This window comes from Triticum dicoccoides, chromosome 4B (assembly GCF_002162155.2).
Source record: "Triticum dicoccoides isolate Atlit2015 ecotype Zavitan chromosome 4B, WEW_v2.0, whole genome shotgun sequence".
Taxonomy (NCBI): Eukaryota; Viridiplantae; Streptophyta; class Magnoliopsida; order Poales; family Poaceae; genus Triticum; species Triticum dicoccoides.
In genome coordinates this window covers 545035482-545049319 of record NC_041387.1, presented here as the reverse complement: position 1 = coordinate 545049319, position 13838 = coordinate 545035482, and the positions used below count along the sequence as shown (strand labels likewise).

The following is a 13838-nucleotide window of genomic DNA, read 5'->3' as shown; positions in this document are numbered from 1 at the left end:
ATTATGATGAAAGCATGCCTCCTATTTATGATGATTATATTGATGAAAGTGGGTTTGGAAGAGTTTCAACTTTAGGTAGTATTGATCCCACTATTTTGCAGCGTGTTGATTCTTATTTTAGTAATTATGAAAGTGGATTTGGAGAGGTCATGACTTTATTTAGTGATGAATCCACTATTTTTGGAATAGGTTTCAATTGATTATGAGAACAAAGTTCCTATCTATGATGATTATTGTGATGATATATATGCTATAAAGAATAATGATAACCATGAAACTTGTCATCATGATTTTAATTTTCAGTTGGATTATGCATCACATGATAGTTATTTTGTTGAGTTTGCTCCCACTACTATTCATGAGAATAAATTTGCTTATGTGGAGAGTACAAAAATTTATATGCTTGTAGATCATGAAAATAATAATTTATGTGATGGTTATATTGTTGAATTCATTCATGATGATACTGAAAATTATTATGAGGGGGGAATATATGCTTCTACATATTGCAATTATATCAAGTTTCCTCTCTATGTGTTGAAAGTCTTGAAGTTTTGCTTGTTTTACCTCCTATGCTAGTTGATTCTTGTTCCCATAAGTTGTTTGCTCACAAAATCCCTATGCATAGGAAGTGGATTAGACTTAAATTTGCTAGTCATATGCTTCATAATGCTTCCATTATGTTTCAATTCTTATCTTTCATGTGAGCATCATTGAAATCATCATGCCTAGCTAGAAAGACATTAAAGAAAAGCGCTTGTTGGGAGACAACCCAATATTTACCCCTACTATTTTGTGTGTTCACATGATTATGCTGTTGTAGTAATCATGTTTTATAGCTTTTGTTTCAATAAAGTGCCAAGTAAAGCCTTTGGGATAGTCTGGATGATAGTTGACTTGATTCTGTGCAAAAATAGAAACTTTTGCGTTCAATCCAGGAATTTTGAAAATTCACTCGAGCATCATTTTGATCTGAATTTTTTACACAAGATTGATACACAAATTCCCTAAATTTCGTAATTTTTCAGAATTTTTGGAGTTACAGAAGTATATGAAGTTTCCAGATTACTACAGACTGTTCTGTTTTTGACAGATTCTGTTTTCATTGTGGTATTTGCTTATTTTGATGAATCTATGGGTAGTATCGGAGGGTAGGAACCATGGAGAAGTTGGAATACAGTATATACAACACTAATATAAATTTAGAATGAGTTTACAACAGTACCTAAGTGGTGATTTGCTTTATTATACTAATGGAGCTTACACCTTTTCTGTTGAGTTTTGTGTTGTGAAGTTTTCAAGTTTTGGGTGATATTTCGATGGATTACGTAATAAGGAGTGGCAAGAGCCTAATCTTGGGGATTAACAAGGCACCCCAAGGTATTATTCAAGGACAGACAAGAATCTAAGCTTCGGGATGCCCCGTATGACATCCCCTCTTTCGTCTTCGTTCATCGGTAACCTTACTTGGAGCTATATTTTTATTCAACACATGCTATGTGTTTTGCTTGGAGCGTCATTTTATTTTATTTTATTTCTTGCTATTTGAATAATATCCTAAGATCTAGAATTTTATTTATGTTAGAGAGTCTTCACATAGTCACATAATTATCCAACCACTCATTGATCTTCACTTATATCTTTTGGAGTAGTTTGTCGTTTGCTCTAGTGCTTTACTTATATCTTTTTAGAGCACGTCAGTGGTTTTATTTTGAAGAAATTGATGAACTCTCATACTTCACTTATATTATTTTGAGAGTCTTAAACAACATGGTAATTTTCTTTGGTTATGAATTTAGTCCTAATATGATAGGCATCCAAGAGGGATATAATAAAAACTTTCATATAAAGTGCATTGAACTATGAGAAGTGTTTGATTCCTTATGATTGTTTTGAGGTGATATTAGAGTCATGCTAGTGAGTAATTGTGGATTGTAGAAATACTTGTGTAAGTTTGTGATTCCCATAGCATGCACGTATGGTGAACCGTTATGTGATGAAGTCGGAGCATGATTTATTTATTGATTATCTTCCTTATGAGTGGCAACTGGGGACGAGCAATGGTCTTTTCCTTCCAATCTATCCCCCTAGGATCATGTGCATAGTACTTCGTTTCGATAACTAATAGATTTTTGCAATAAGTATGTGAGTTCTTTATGGCTAATGTTGAGTCCATGGATTATACGCACTCTCACCCTTCCACCATTGCTAGCCTCTCTAGTACCACGCAACTTTTGCCGGTACCATACACCCACCATATACCTTCCTTAAAACAGCCACCATACCTACCTATTATGGCATTTACATAGCCATTCCGAGCTATATTGCCATGCAACTTTCCATCATTCCATTTATTATGACATGCATCATCATTGTCATATTGCTTTGCATGATCATGTATTTGACATAGTATTTGTGGCAAAGCCACCGTTCATAGTTTTTATACTTTTCACTCTTGAGTCATTGCACATCCCGGTACACCACCGGAGGCATTCATATAGAGTCATATTTTTTTCTAAGTATCGAGTTGTAATTCTTGAGTTGTAAGTAAATTAAAGTGTGATGATCTTCATTATTAGAGCATTGTCCCATGTGAGGAAAGGATGATGGAGACTATGACTCCTCCACAAGTCGAGATGAGACTCCGGACGAAAAATAATACTCCGTGCTTCAAAGTAGCACCATGATCCCAACAAAAAAATAAAAAGAAGGAAAAAAGAAGAAAAAAAGAGACCAAAGAGCCCAACAAAAAAATGAAAATGAGAGAAAAGATAGAAGGGGCAATGCTACTATTCTTTTGCCACACTTGTGCTTCAAAGTAGCACCATGATCTTCATGATAGAGAGTCTCCTATGTTGTCACTCTCATATACTAGTGGGAATTTTTCATTATAGAACTTGGCTTGTATATTCCAATGATGGGCTTCCTCAAATTTCCCTAGGTCTTCATGAGCAAGCGAGTTGGATGCACACCCACTAAGTTTCTTTTCGAGCTTTCATAAACTTATAGCTCTAGTGCATCCATTGCATGGAAATCCCTACTCACTCACATTCATATCTATTGATGGGCATCTCCATAGCTCGTTGATACGCCTAGTTGATGTAAGACCATCTCCTTCTTTTTGTCTTTTCCACAACCACCATATTCTGTTCCACCTATAGTGCTATGTCCATGGCTCACGCTCATGTATTGCGTGAAAGTTGAAAATGTTTGAGAACATCAAAAGTATGAAACAATTGCTTGGTTTGTCATCGGGGTTGTGCATGATTTAAATACTTTGTGTGATGAAGATGGAGCATATCCAGACTATATGATTTTGTAGGGATAACTTTATTTGGCCATGATATTTTGAGAAGACATGATTACTTTATTAGTATGCTTGAAGTATTATTGTTTTTATGTCAATATTAAATTTTTGTTTTGAATCTTATGGATCTGAATATTCTTGCCACAATAAAGAAAAATTACATGGATAAATATGTTAGGTAGCATTCCAAATCAAAAATCCTGTTTTAATCATTTACCTAGTCGAGGACGAGCAGGAATTAAGCTTCGGGATGCTTGATATGTCTCCAACGTATCTATAATTTTTTATTGTTCCATGCTATTATATTATCCATCTTGGATGTTTTATATGCATTTATATGCTATTTTATATGATTTTTGGGACTAACCTATTAACCTAGAGCCCAGTGTGAGTTTATGTTTTTTCCTTGTTTGAGTTTTACAGAAAAGGAATGCCAAACGGAGTCCAAATGACCTGAAAATTTATGGTGATTTTTTATGGACCAGAAGAAGCCCCCGAAGCAAAAGAGTTGGGCTAGAAGAGCCACGAGGCCTCCACAAGGGTGGGGGGGGGGCCTAGGGCGCACCCTTTGGTCTTGTTGGCTCCTCGTGGACCCCCCTGACTTGTTCTCGACGCCAAAAATTCCTATAAATATAGAAAACCCCAGAAATAAACCTAGATCGGGAGTTCCGCCGCCACAAGCCTCTGTAGCCACGAAAAACCTCTCGGGACCCTGTTTTGGCACCCTACCGGAGGGGGAATCCATCACCGGTGGCCATCTTCATCATCCCGACGCTCTCCATGACGAGGAGGGAGTAGTTCACCCTCAGGGCTAAGGGTATGTACCAATAGCTATGTGTTTGATCTCTCTCTCTCTCTCTCTCTCTCTCTCTCTCTCTCTCTCTCGTGTTCTTGATTTGACACGATCTTGATGCATCGCGAGCTTTGTTACTATAGTTGGATCTTATGGTGTTCTTCCCTCTCTACCTTCTTGTGATGAATTGAGTTTTACCCTTGAGGTTTCACTATTATCGGACTGAATACTATTATGGATTTAAGAACACTTGATGTATGTCTTGCGTGGGATACCCGTGGTGACAATGGGGTGTTCTATTGATTCACTTGATGTATGTTTTGGCACTCAACTTGCGGATTCCCGAGGTGACATTGGGGTAATCTATGCATAGGGGTTGATGCGCGTTTTCGTCCTTGTTTCTCCGGTAGGAATCTTGGGGCACTCTTTGAGGTTCTTTGTGTTGGATTGAATATTATGAATCTGAAGTTGTTTGATGCATACCGTATAATTGACCCACGGATACTTGTGGTGACATTGGAGTATCTAGGTGACATTAGGATTGATTGATGTGTGTCATATGGTGTTATTTAGTACGAACTCTAGGGCTGTTTGTGACACTTATAGGAATAGCCCAATAGTTCGATCAGAAAGGATAACTTTGAGGTGGTTACGTACCCTACAATAATCTCTTTGTTTGTTCTCCGCTATTAGTGACTTTTGAGTGACTCTTTGTTGCACGTTGAGGTGTTGTTATATGATCCAATTATGTTATCATTGTTGAGAGAACTTGCACTAGTGAAAGTATGAACTCTAGGCATTGTTTCCAAGCATTGCAATACCGTCTTTGCTCACTTTTACCACTTGCTACCTTGCTATTTTTATAATTTCATATTACAAAAATCTATATCTACCATCCATATTATGCTTGCATCACCATCTCTTCGCCGAACTAGTGAGCCTATACAATTTACCATTGTATTGGATGTGTTGGGGACACAAGAGACTCTTTGTTATTTGGTTGCAGGGTTGTTTGAGAGAGACCATCTTCATCCAACGCCTCCCACGGATTGATAAACCTTAGGTCATCCACTTGAGGGAAATTTGCTACTGTCCTACAAAACTTTGCGTTTGGAGGCCCAACACGAGTCTACAATAAGAAGGTTGTGTAGTAGACATCAGTAACCAAGAATGACGTGTTTTTGTTTCCCATCCTAGTCTTTTGCGGCACTTCTAGTTTACTTATTTGGCCCAAAACTTGAATAGGGGTAAAGACACAGCGGGGTGCCGGAGGCTTATTGAAGTGCCCCCCGAACCGCACGAATGTATTGATCATGCATTCCTACACCACATAAGCCAGCTACAGTATCGAAAAAGACTGTCTCTTGTGTGTGATTTGTCTTTGCTTGGGTTGTGAGGGCTCTCAGCCACATGGATAGTTCGGCGCGGGCTCGCTCGTCGCTGGGTAGTTTCCGATAGTTCTATCACCTGGCATTTTTTAAGTTACAACTCTTTGCTTTTAAATAACACGCCCCCTCTTCAATTTCTATTAGAGAAAATGTCATTCTTACAACACATACGAAGCAAAGAAAACAAAACATGGCCAATAGAGGGCTGTGTCCATCATCCAGCTACGAGAACACACTCCCCCAACTAGCGATAAAACAAAACCAAACTCTTGTAGTTTTGCATACATGACCAAAAGCTACTTATTACAACTCCAGATGATAGGAAAAAAAGGCACATCATTTTGTATCCGCAAATAAAATCAAAGCCAGGAGAAGAAATACATCATACTTCACTTAGCAACATCATCACCAAAAAAAATCTCCCATGATTTCTTCGCGCAATGATTATCAATGTTGTTGGATTCCACCCATGACTTCTTGCATAGACTTCCTTAATCACCATCTTGATATTCAACACTCCTACTTCAGTTCTTCTTGATCGGATTTTCTCTGCAACAAGCTCCAATACATCAAGTTGTTGTGGCACATACTAAAAATCACAACTGCGGGATCATCAGGAAATTTTCTATCAAAGCAAGTTGCATTTCTATCTTCCAATTGTCCACCATATAGCCACACCCCCAAATAGGACAAGCTTTTGGCTGAAGTTTTGGAAAGGATTTGACCTAGCCTAACTAGGTCAAAAGTGCATAGTGCCACATGCCAAACCAACCTAGCAAGGTTGCATTCAGAAAGAAAGTGTTGAATTGTTTCATGATGCTCGCAAAAGTGGCATTGCTTATTTCCAGTCCAACACCTCTTAAGCAAATTTTCTTTCGTCAAGATGCATTTTTCAGCATCAACCAAAGGAAGATCATTATCTTCAGTGGCATCTTGAACTTCCGTATGAACCTGTAACCCACAAGGTCAGTTTTTTTTCCAGATGCAGCCATTCAAGTGTAATTATCTCACATAGAGTCTCTGCTTGCCTCTAAGATTCCATTTTACTGTGTCAGCTCCACCAGTTAAAATAATATCATTCACCATCATCTTCAGCTCCACCCACTGTTCAACACTGTCTCTCCACGGAATTTTTCTGAATTGCATTACACATGCAGTCTTAATCCTATGTACATTAATCTTCTTATAGTCTAGGGAATTTGTCTGCTGGATTTATCAGTACAATCTTGGCATCCTCCTAGGACAAGGTCTTGAATCCACCTCCTACAATTCTTTCAGTGATTTGGTGAAAAAAAACTTTTCACCTTCATGACCAGCTGCCAGAAATGAGATCCGCCACTTGGATTTTCAGCTTCAAACAAGCTATGTTGCTAGAGGTATTTTATGCTCACCATCTGATGCCACAGTCTAATTTCCATAACCATGTACGCATCAGGGCTTGGTTCAAACTTGTCAAATAAATATGATTGTATACATCACAATGATACAATAATGTAGATGACGGGGTTTCAGGCACACTTTCTTTAAATATATTTTCTCGTACAAGGCTAATAAGTTTGGGGTTGCTGTTATATTTTTTTACAATCACTGTCATAAATTGATACTCCCTCCGTCCCAAAATTATTGTCTTAGATTTGTCAAGATACAGATGTATCTAACACTAAAATGTAACTAGATACATCCGTATTTAGACAAATCTAAGACAAAAATTTTGGGACGGAGGGAGTAGTTACACTAGTAGAAAACGGACCATTAGTCCCAGTTCTAGAGGGCCTTTAGTCCTGGTTGTGAACCGGGACTAAAAGAGCTCCACGTGGCCGCTGTCTGGAGCTCCACCTTTAGTCCCGGTTGGTAACACCAACCGGGACTAAAGGACCTTTTTATTGAAATTTTGTTTTTCTGAATTTTTTTATTTTTTTTATTTTTAAATTTCTGATTTTTTTTGACAATTTAATCTCTAATCACCCACTATAATCACTCCTCATCACTGCTCAATTATGAACCACGCCTGAGCACGCTTAACTTTCGAGTTCTGTTCCCCCTAGTTTCCAAGTTTGCACTTGTTATTTTGCTGACAATACTAAGCTGTTAATCCTATTAACCCTTAGGAGTTGAACTTGACCATTAAGCACCGTTTGATTTTGAAACTATTATTCTAAAAAACAATAATTTTTTAGTAACACTAATATTTCTTGGATCAGTAATTTGACCATGGTTTGACCAGTTTGACCATAGTTTGACCAAAAGTCAAAAAAACTAAAAATAATTATTTATTAACACTAATATTTCTTGAATAAGTAGTTTGACCACATTTAATGAAAAGTCAAAAAAACTGAAATTTGAGCATATCTTTTTTTCCTTTCAGAAGAGGATTCTAAAAATTTGCATATAGGCCTACGGCTATCAAAATCGGATGTGGATTTTCGTGCTGGTTTTTTTGATATATTTATGCGTTTTTTCGACATCGTATGCAAAAGATATGGCCGTTTTACTTTTTCATAACACTTTTTTGCAAAACATGTCCAAATTTAAGTTTTTTAATTTTCCTAACTAGTAGATGTAGTAACATAATTACATCTCGAACGATTTTAATTTTTGAAGTTTTTATCATTTTATTTTCTTTTTTACAAAACTGAAAAGGCGATGTAGAGGGGGGTAGAGTTTGAACCTTTAGTCCCGGTTTGAGACACGAACCGGGACACTAAAGGTCTCATTTGAACCGGGACTAATGCCTTCCCGACGCCTTAGCCGCTCGAATCGGGACTAATGCTCACATTAGTCCCGGCTTGCGATGCAACCGGGACTAATGTATATATTGAGTTTGGACGAAAGCCCTGTTTTCTACTAGTATTAACTAAAAGGATTATTCTAGTAATCATTGGTATGCCGGATCACTTCTGTTAAAAGCAAGTGTTTGCAACTAATGTTATATATCTATGTACTGATGGGTACAAACAAGTGCTTCCAAATAGGCAAATAGCCATGGGCTGTGGCAATGCCCCCAAAAAGGGCTGCTCTGTCAATCATGATCACCCAACTTGTCTCATTAACGAAAAGAAGTATTTAAGTATGAAAGAGTAACAATTTACCATATGATTGCTTGAATGATCATCACAGTCGACCTTTGTTAATTTTGTATGAGGTTGTTGGTTTGGAGGAAATAACAACTACCTTTGGTTTTTACATAAACAACATGTAGTTGCGAACAGAGCACAGATTAGATGGTTAGGTTTCGCATGGTGGAACCAACCCACCAGGGTTCAAGTCCTAGACTTAACATTAGTGCTCACATTTTTTGGATTTATTTCTAGCTTGTCGCGATGTTTATTCAGTATGAGGAGACGTTTTCAGCCACTATGATGCGTCCATGTTGACCTGGTCAATTTTAAGATGTTGTGCTGACTTAGTATATTGAAAGTGCTCATAAGTGTAGGCAATGGGTAGGGTATGGGGCGGGTAGAGCAATACCATACCCATACCCGTGTAGTCAATGGGTACAAAATTCTACCCATACCCGTACCACCCATACCCATACCCGACGGGTACTCATACCCGTTGGGTACCCAACGGGTAGATCAAACAATACACAAGTTATTCACTATTTTACATTTATCGATAGCACATTTGACAAAAAAAATTATCTCGACTAAATAATAGATAGATGAGTACATGACAATTATCTCAATTCAAATTGATAATTGTTGAACTTTAACATAGGTTCACAAACTCACGACACACTCACCAAATAACATCCGACAAGTAATAACTAAAAACATCCGAGGCACCGATGAGCCAACACAAAGAGCAGCTACAGTAGATAGCAGACACGAGCCACCAACCAGCATAAATAGTAGCCATCAGCTTCCAAGTTCCAACCAAGCACAAACAGCAGCAATATCTTCACTATTGGGTGATGATTGAAGTAGACGCATCCTTCACATGAACAAGATGATACGACACATGATTAAATTGGTCTGCTATAATCTATAAATTTAAGATCAAAGCATTTAAGTAATTTACCATCTCCTCTTCTTCATCCTCGAGAACACTCTGAAATGTCGCAAAGAGTGTAGAATCTACGAAAACCACTATGATCCACAATAGATAGAGGATACTCATGTTCACATATCATCAATGCAAGATCTCTCCTAGCCTTCTCTTGGTCAAAAATGACATTTTCCATATTCACTTTGCCACCTTCACCTTTGGTCAACCTCAATTTTTGTTGTTGTGGACCAATGGGTGCATGCTTAGCAGGACAAGATTCCAAATGTACACGCAAGTGAGTTGTGCCAACTCTAGGTCCTGCAGTAAATTTTCTGTGACAATGATTGCACTCGGCTTTCAGTTGTCCATTTTCTAATTTCTCTTCCATCTCATCCCATACTGTCGATGTTCGCTTCCTCTTAGAACCAGCTCTGCTAGATGTAGCTTGAGATGTTACAGTAGCAGCTTGAGATGTTGGAGTAGCAGCTTGAGATATCGGAGTAGCTAAAGATATTGGTGTAGCACGTTGAGACGAAGGATCAGCTGAGGTAAAATTCCCTGCACCAGCCACAGCCGAGTCTTCGTCTCCATCTTGAGAAGCCATTGATCTATACATGAAAACGTGATGCATAACAAATAAGTTTCTCAATTGCAAAAACAAGATACATGACCATGCCACTATGAAAATAAAAATATACAAACCAATCTATATGTAGACATAATTTATGTCTTCCTCGAAACAGGCCGCCACATAATTTATATTAGCATACATGTACATGAATTACAACTATACTGAATAATAACTGTAAGGAATGACAGCGTACAGTACTAGAATCTTCAAGTATAGCCTACTGAATAAACTACAGTCCGGAAGAGAGCAATAGAAATTTACTAGCACCGGGACGGCAGTGTACAGTCTGCAATACTAACTCTATGATGTGCCTGCTGCAACATACCCAGACTATATTTTTACTGAATCGTAAGTCCACACTGTCTGGAACGGCAGCGTACAGTGTGCAATCAACTAGCTACGCAATTAGCATCAAGTTTGGCTCACGGAGAGAAATAGAGTCTTACCATCGTGGAGATAAACTAGCAATTAACATCAAGTCAGCCAAAAAATAGTCTGAAGATAAACCTACGCAATTCACATCAAGTTGCAGATTGTACATTGTAGTCTGAAGATACACTTATACGGAGACAAAATAGCAATAGAAAGAAATTTAGTAAGTTCACGATAGAGAGCCTTACTGTCGCGGTGGGATTCCAGCCATGGCTTGGCCCTCTTGCCGGCGCGCTCGTCAGTCGTCACCACCACAACACCGCCGTGCCCACTGCCGGCAAGCCGCGACGCAAAGTTGGGGAGGGCTGGAGGAGGATCTAGAGGCAGGAGTTCGAGGCCGGTGGTGACGTCGCCGGTTCCATGCTCGCGGAGGCACCTGCAGGACGATGGCCGATGGGTCGATTCGCTCGATGAGTATGGCTATGGCAGGATTAATGGGGAGGGGCGGCTCCTGGGATTTCATTCTCCTTGATTTTAGGATAGGATATTACGAGGTGTGATGCTTAATTACGGGGAATAGATGAGTACTTGCCTAGTTGTGTAAGGTCCACCGTCCACATGATGTAGCTCCACAGGTAAGGTCCACGCGTCAGTCTAAACGGGTAGGGTATAGGTATACCCACGGGTACAAGGCTATACCCGTGCCCTACCCACGACTTAACGGGTAGGATATGGGTACTACCCATAGGTATAAATTTGTGCCCATACCCGGTCCATGCGGGTACGGTATCCGCGGGTACCCATACCCACCGGTAAAATTGCCATCCTTAGTGTAGGGTGTGCATGTGCGTGTATGTGAGTATCTGTGATTGTATCGTCTTAAGAAAACATGTAGTTTTCTAGGTGAACGGAGCGCGCAGTTATCTCTACTCATTTTTCAAACAACAAGTTAATTATTAATATGCATCAATTATTATAGGATAAGTTGCACAGAACGACAACTCCGTATGTCCATATGAAAATTAGAGCTTTATATAGGATGCACATGTGAAAACTATGTTATTGGAATAAATGTTGGTCCCACTTGACAGCCAACTCACCTTTTGTTACAATACTCACCCTTTGTCGTGGGGTTATTCATATTTAAGTAACAAAACCTTCTAATTCCGCGGAGTTTTCTCATTCGCCCTCGTCTGGGAGTCATAGAGCTAAGCTACCGAAATGTGCCCTTAGTGTTATTCCAAGAGCGAGAAGCCCTGTTTGGTCTGGCCGCACGACGACCTCTGCATTCCATGTGAACGTTGACAAGTGGATTTCTCATGTCAGGTTGACACACAGGACAACTGATGGTTTGAGTAAGTTTAGATACCAACTCAAAATAAAACAAAATAAAGAATTACTCCCTCCGTCCGAAAATACTTGTCGGGGAAATGGATAAAAATGAATGTATCTATAACTAAAATACATCTAGATACATCCATTTCTGAGACAAATATTTCCGGACGGAGGGAGTACTAGTTTGGATTGCAAATCATGGTTTGTTGAGAAAATGTCGTAAAATGAAAACCAAAACGGGAATGTTGCGATTTTGTTACTGCAAACAAACACACTGTGCGGTTGTCGACAGTACAGCATCCTGCATGCAATGGCAGTGAACTAGCAGCCTCCCAACCCGTAAATACTTGCCATATGGAGCAAGGTCAACGTGGCAACAGGTGGTTAGCTTACATCCCGTTCTTCACGCCTTCGCTGCCTCCCCCACCAGGTTCATCGAACCTGGACACGGTTTGACTCTCTCTCTCTCTCTCTCCCTCTCCTTCTCTCTTTTCGCTTCTTCTTCCCCCAATCTTTTAAATAGTGATGAAGGCGCTGTCGTCGATCTCCTGACCCACAATCGCGTCCACGTTCGAGGCGACCCTCCACCATCCAATCTGCTGGAAGGTATAGTCCGAGTAGAACACTGGCGGGGCCCAGGAAAAGCCAGGAGGAAAAGGTCCGGAGCTCCACGAAGGTGCTCCCAGAGGAACAACACAGTAAGAAAGACCACTTGTTCTTTCTTTTCGATTTTTCTCTTGTATTTTTTGCGATTTTTTCTCTCTCTTTTTGCACAGCTAGGCAGGCAAAAAGCCCCACATAAAAGTTCTCTTTCGACTGCGCATTCGTAAAGGGTTTTAGCTCCCGCCTTTCTTTTATCATCTCCTCTCTGTTCTTTGGGTGGTTGTTTTCTTTCTTAGGCCTTCATGGTTCAGTGATCTAGATGCTTTCTGGAATGTTAAACGAGAACAGTTTTTTTCTTAGGTTTGTGTGATAGGATCACTGGGTCAGATCACTACGGTGACTTGTTCTTCTGCTGTCTATTTTTATCTTGGGTTTTAGAAAGAAATGTCCTTGGGTTTCGACATGGGAGTTCTTGTGATTTTTCATGAATGAGTATATCATTTTATCATGATTGTCATTCTATCATGCATGTGTGGAACTTGATCTACACAGAGCTGTTACTTTCTCGCTGAACATTGTAGATGCTCCTATCCTGAAACTGTATTGAAAATGGCAGAGCACACTGGGCCACCACTAGAATGGAAAGATGGAGCGAGTAAAAGGGTAGCTGCAACGTGTGCCAGGGCCAAGGTTCGTCTGCGAGCGAGTGATGAGAGCCACCGAGAGTGCAAGGAAGGAATCTGTTAGGCAGAGAAGCGCGTAGGTTGGTGCTGTGCATTTCAGGGCCGTCCACCTTGTCGCCCAGCCTCATCGCATATCGCTTCTTTGACCAGGTTCATGCAATTGGCAGACCGAATTTTCCAAAACTACTATTGGTTAATTAGGGAAGAAGAAGAAAATAAATCAAATCAATCGAGCTATTGTTGCGACGACTAACTGTGTCGATCTGCAGTCTGATCCTGTACTTGTGCTGCTGCAGGTCATGTCCAGATGGTGTATAATTGGGGTTAACAACTGCATTATTGGGGCCTGCGGCCTGCCTAGTCCAGGAGACAAATTATATTATAAGGTGTAATAACATGCCATTAGCAGTGGAACTTGCACATAACTAGGGTTAGGAAAATCTATTTTGGTTCCCTTGATGACTCGATCAACTGTTTTAAAAACAAGGTTCAGTGCAGTGGTATATCAGAATAACAAGCACAAGAAAGAGAGAAATGCCAAAACTAGGCAGACTATGAGAAAGATGAGCGTGTAACACATGCACAAGCACAAGCATAGGGCAGGCTAAAAATAGACACAGAATCCCCCAATTTTGCTTTTGCAGTGGACAGTGCTCCTCTGAATACTGAAGTTTCTGTATGGTTTCACAAGTCATAACACATGCATTTGGGTAAGCCTAAATGTCAGAATTGCACAGGT

The 13838-nt window shown here is 39.7% G+C and overlaps 1 protein-coding gene and 1 long non-coding RNA gene across 2 annotated transcripts in view; one reads left to right on the top strand and one right to left on the bottom strand.

Moving 5' to 3' along the window:
- Nucleotides 1–9148: 9148 nt before the first annotated feature.
- On the bottom strand, nt 9149–11045 carry LOC119291378. Its single transcript, XR_005142372.1, has 3 exons — nt 10727–11045; nt 9509–10083; nt 9149–9421 (listed from the first exon to the last, which is right to left on the bottom strand). It is a non-coding gene; the product is annotated as an uncharacterized LOC119291378 (long non-coding RNA).
- Nucleotides 11046–12355: 1310 nt separating this feature from the next.
- LOC119291376 (sulfate transporter 1.2-like) overlaps nt 12356–13838 on the top strand; it is a 6566-nt gene continuing 5083 nt past the window's right edge. Inside the window, exon 1 of the mRNA XM_037570130.1 lies at nt 12356–12511. The gene's annotated coding sequence lies outside the window, so the exon portion shown is untranslated. The remainder of the gene's footprint in view (nt 12512–13838) is intronic.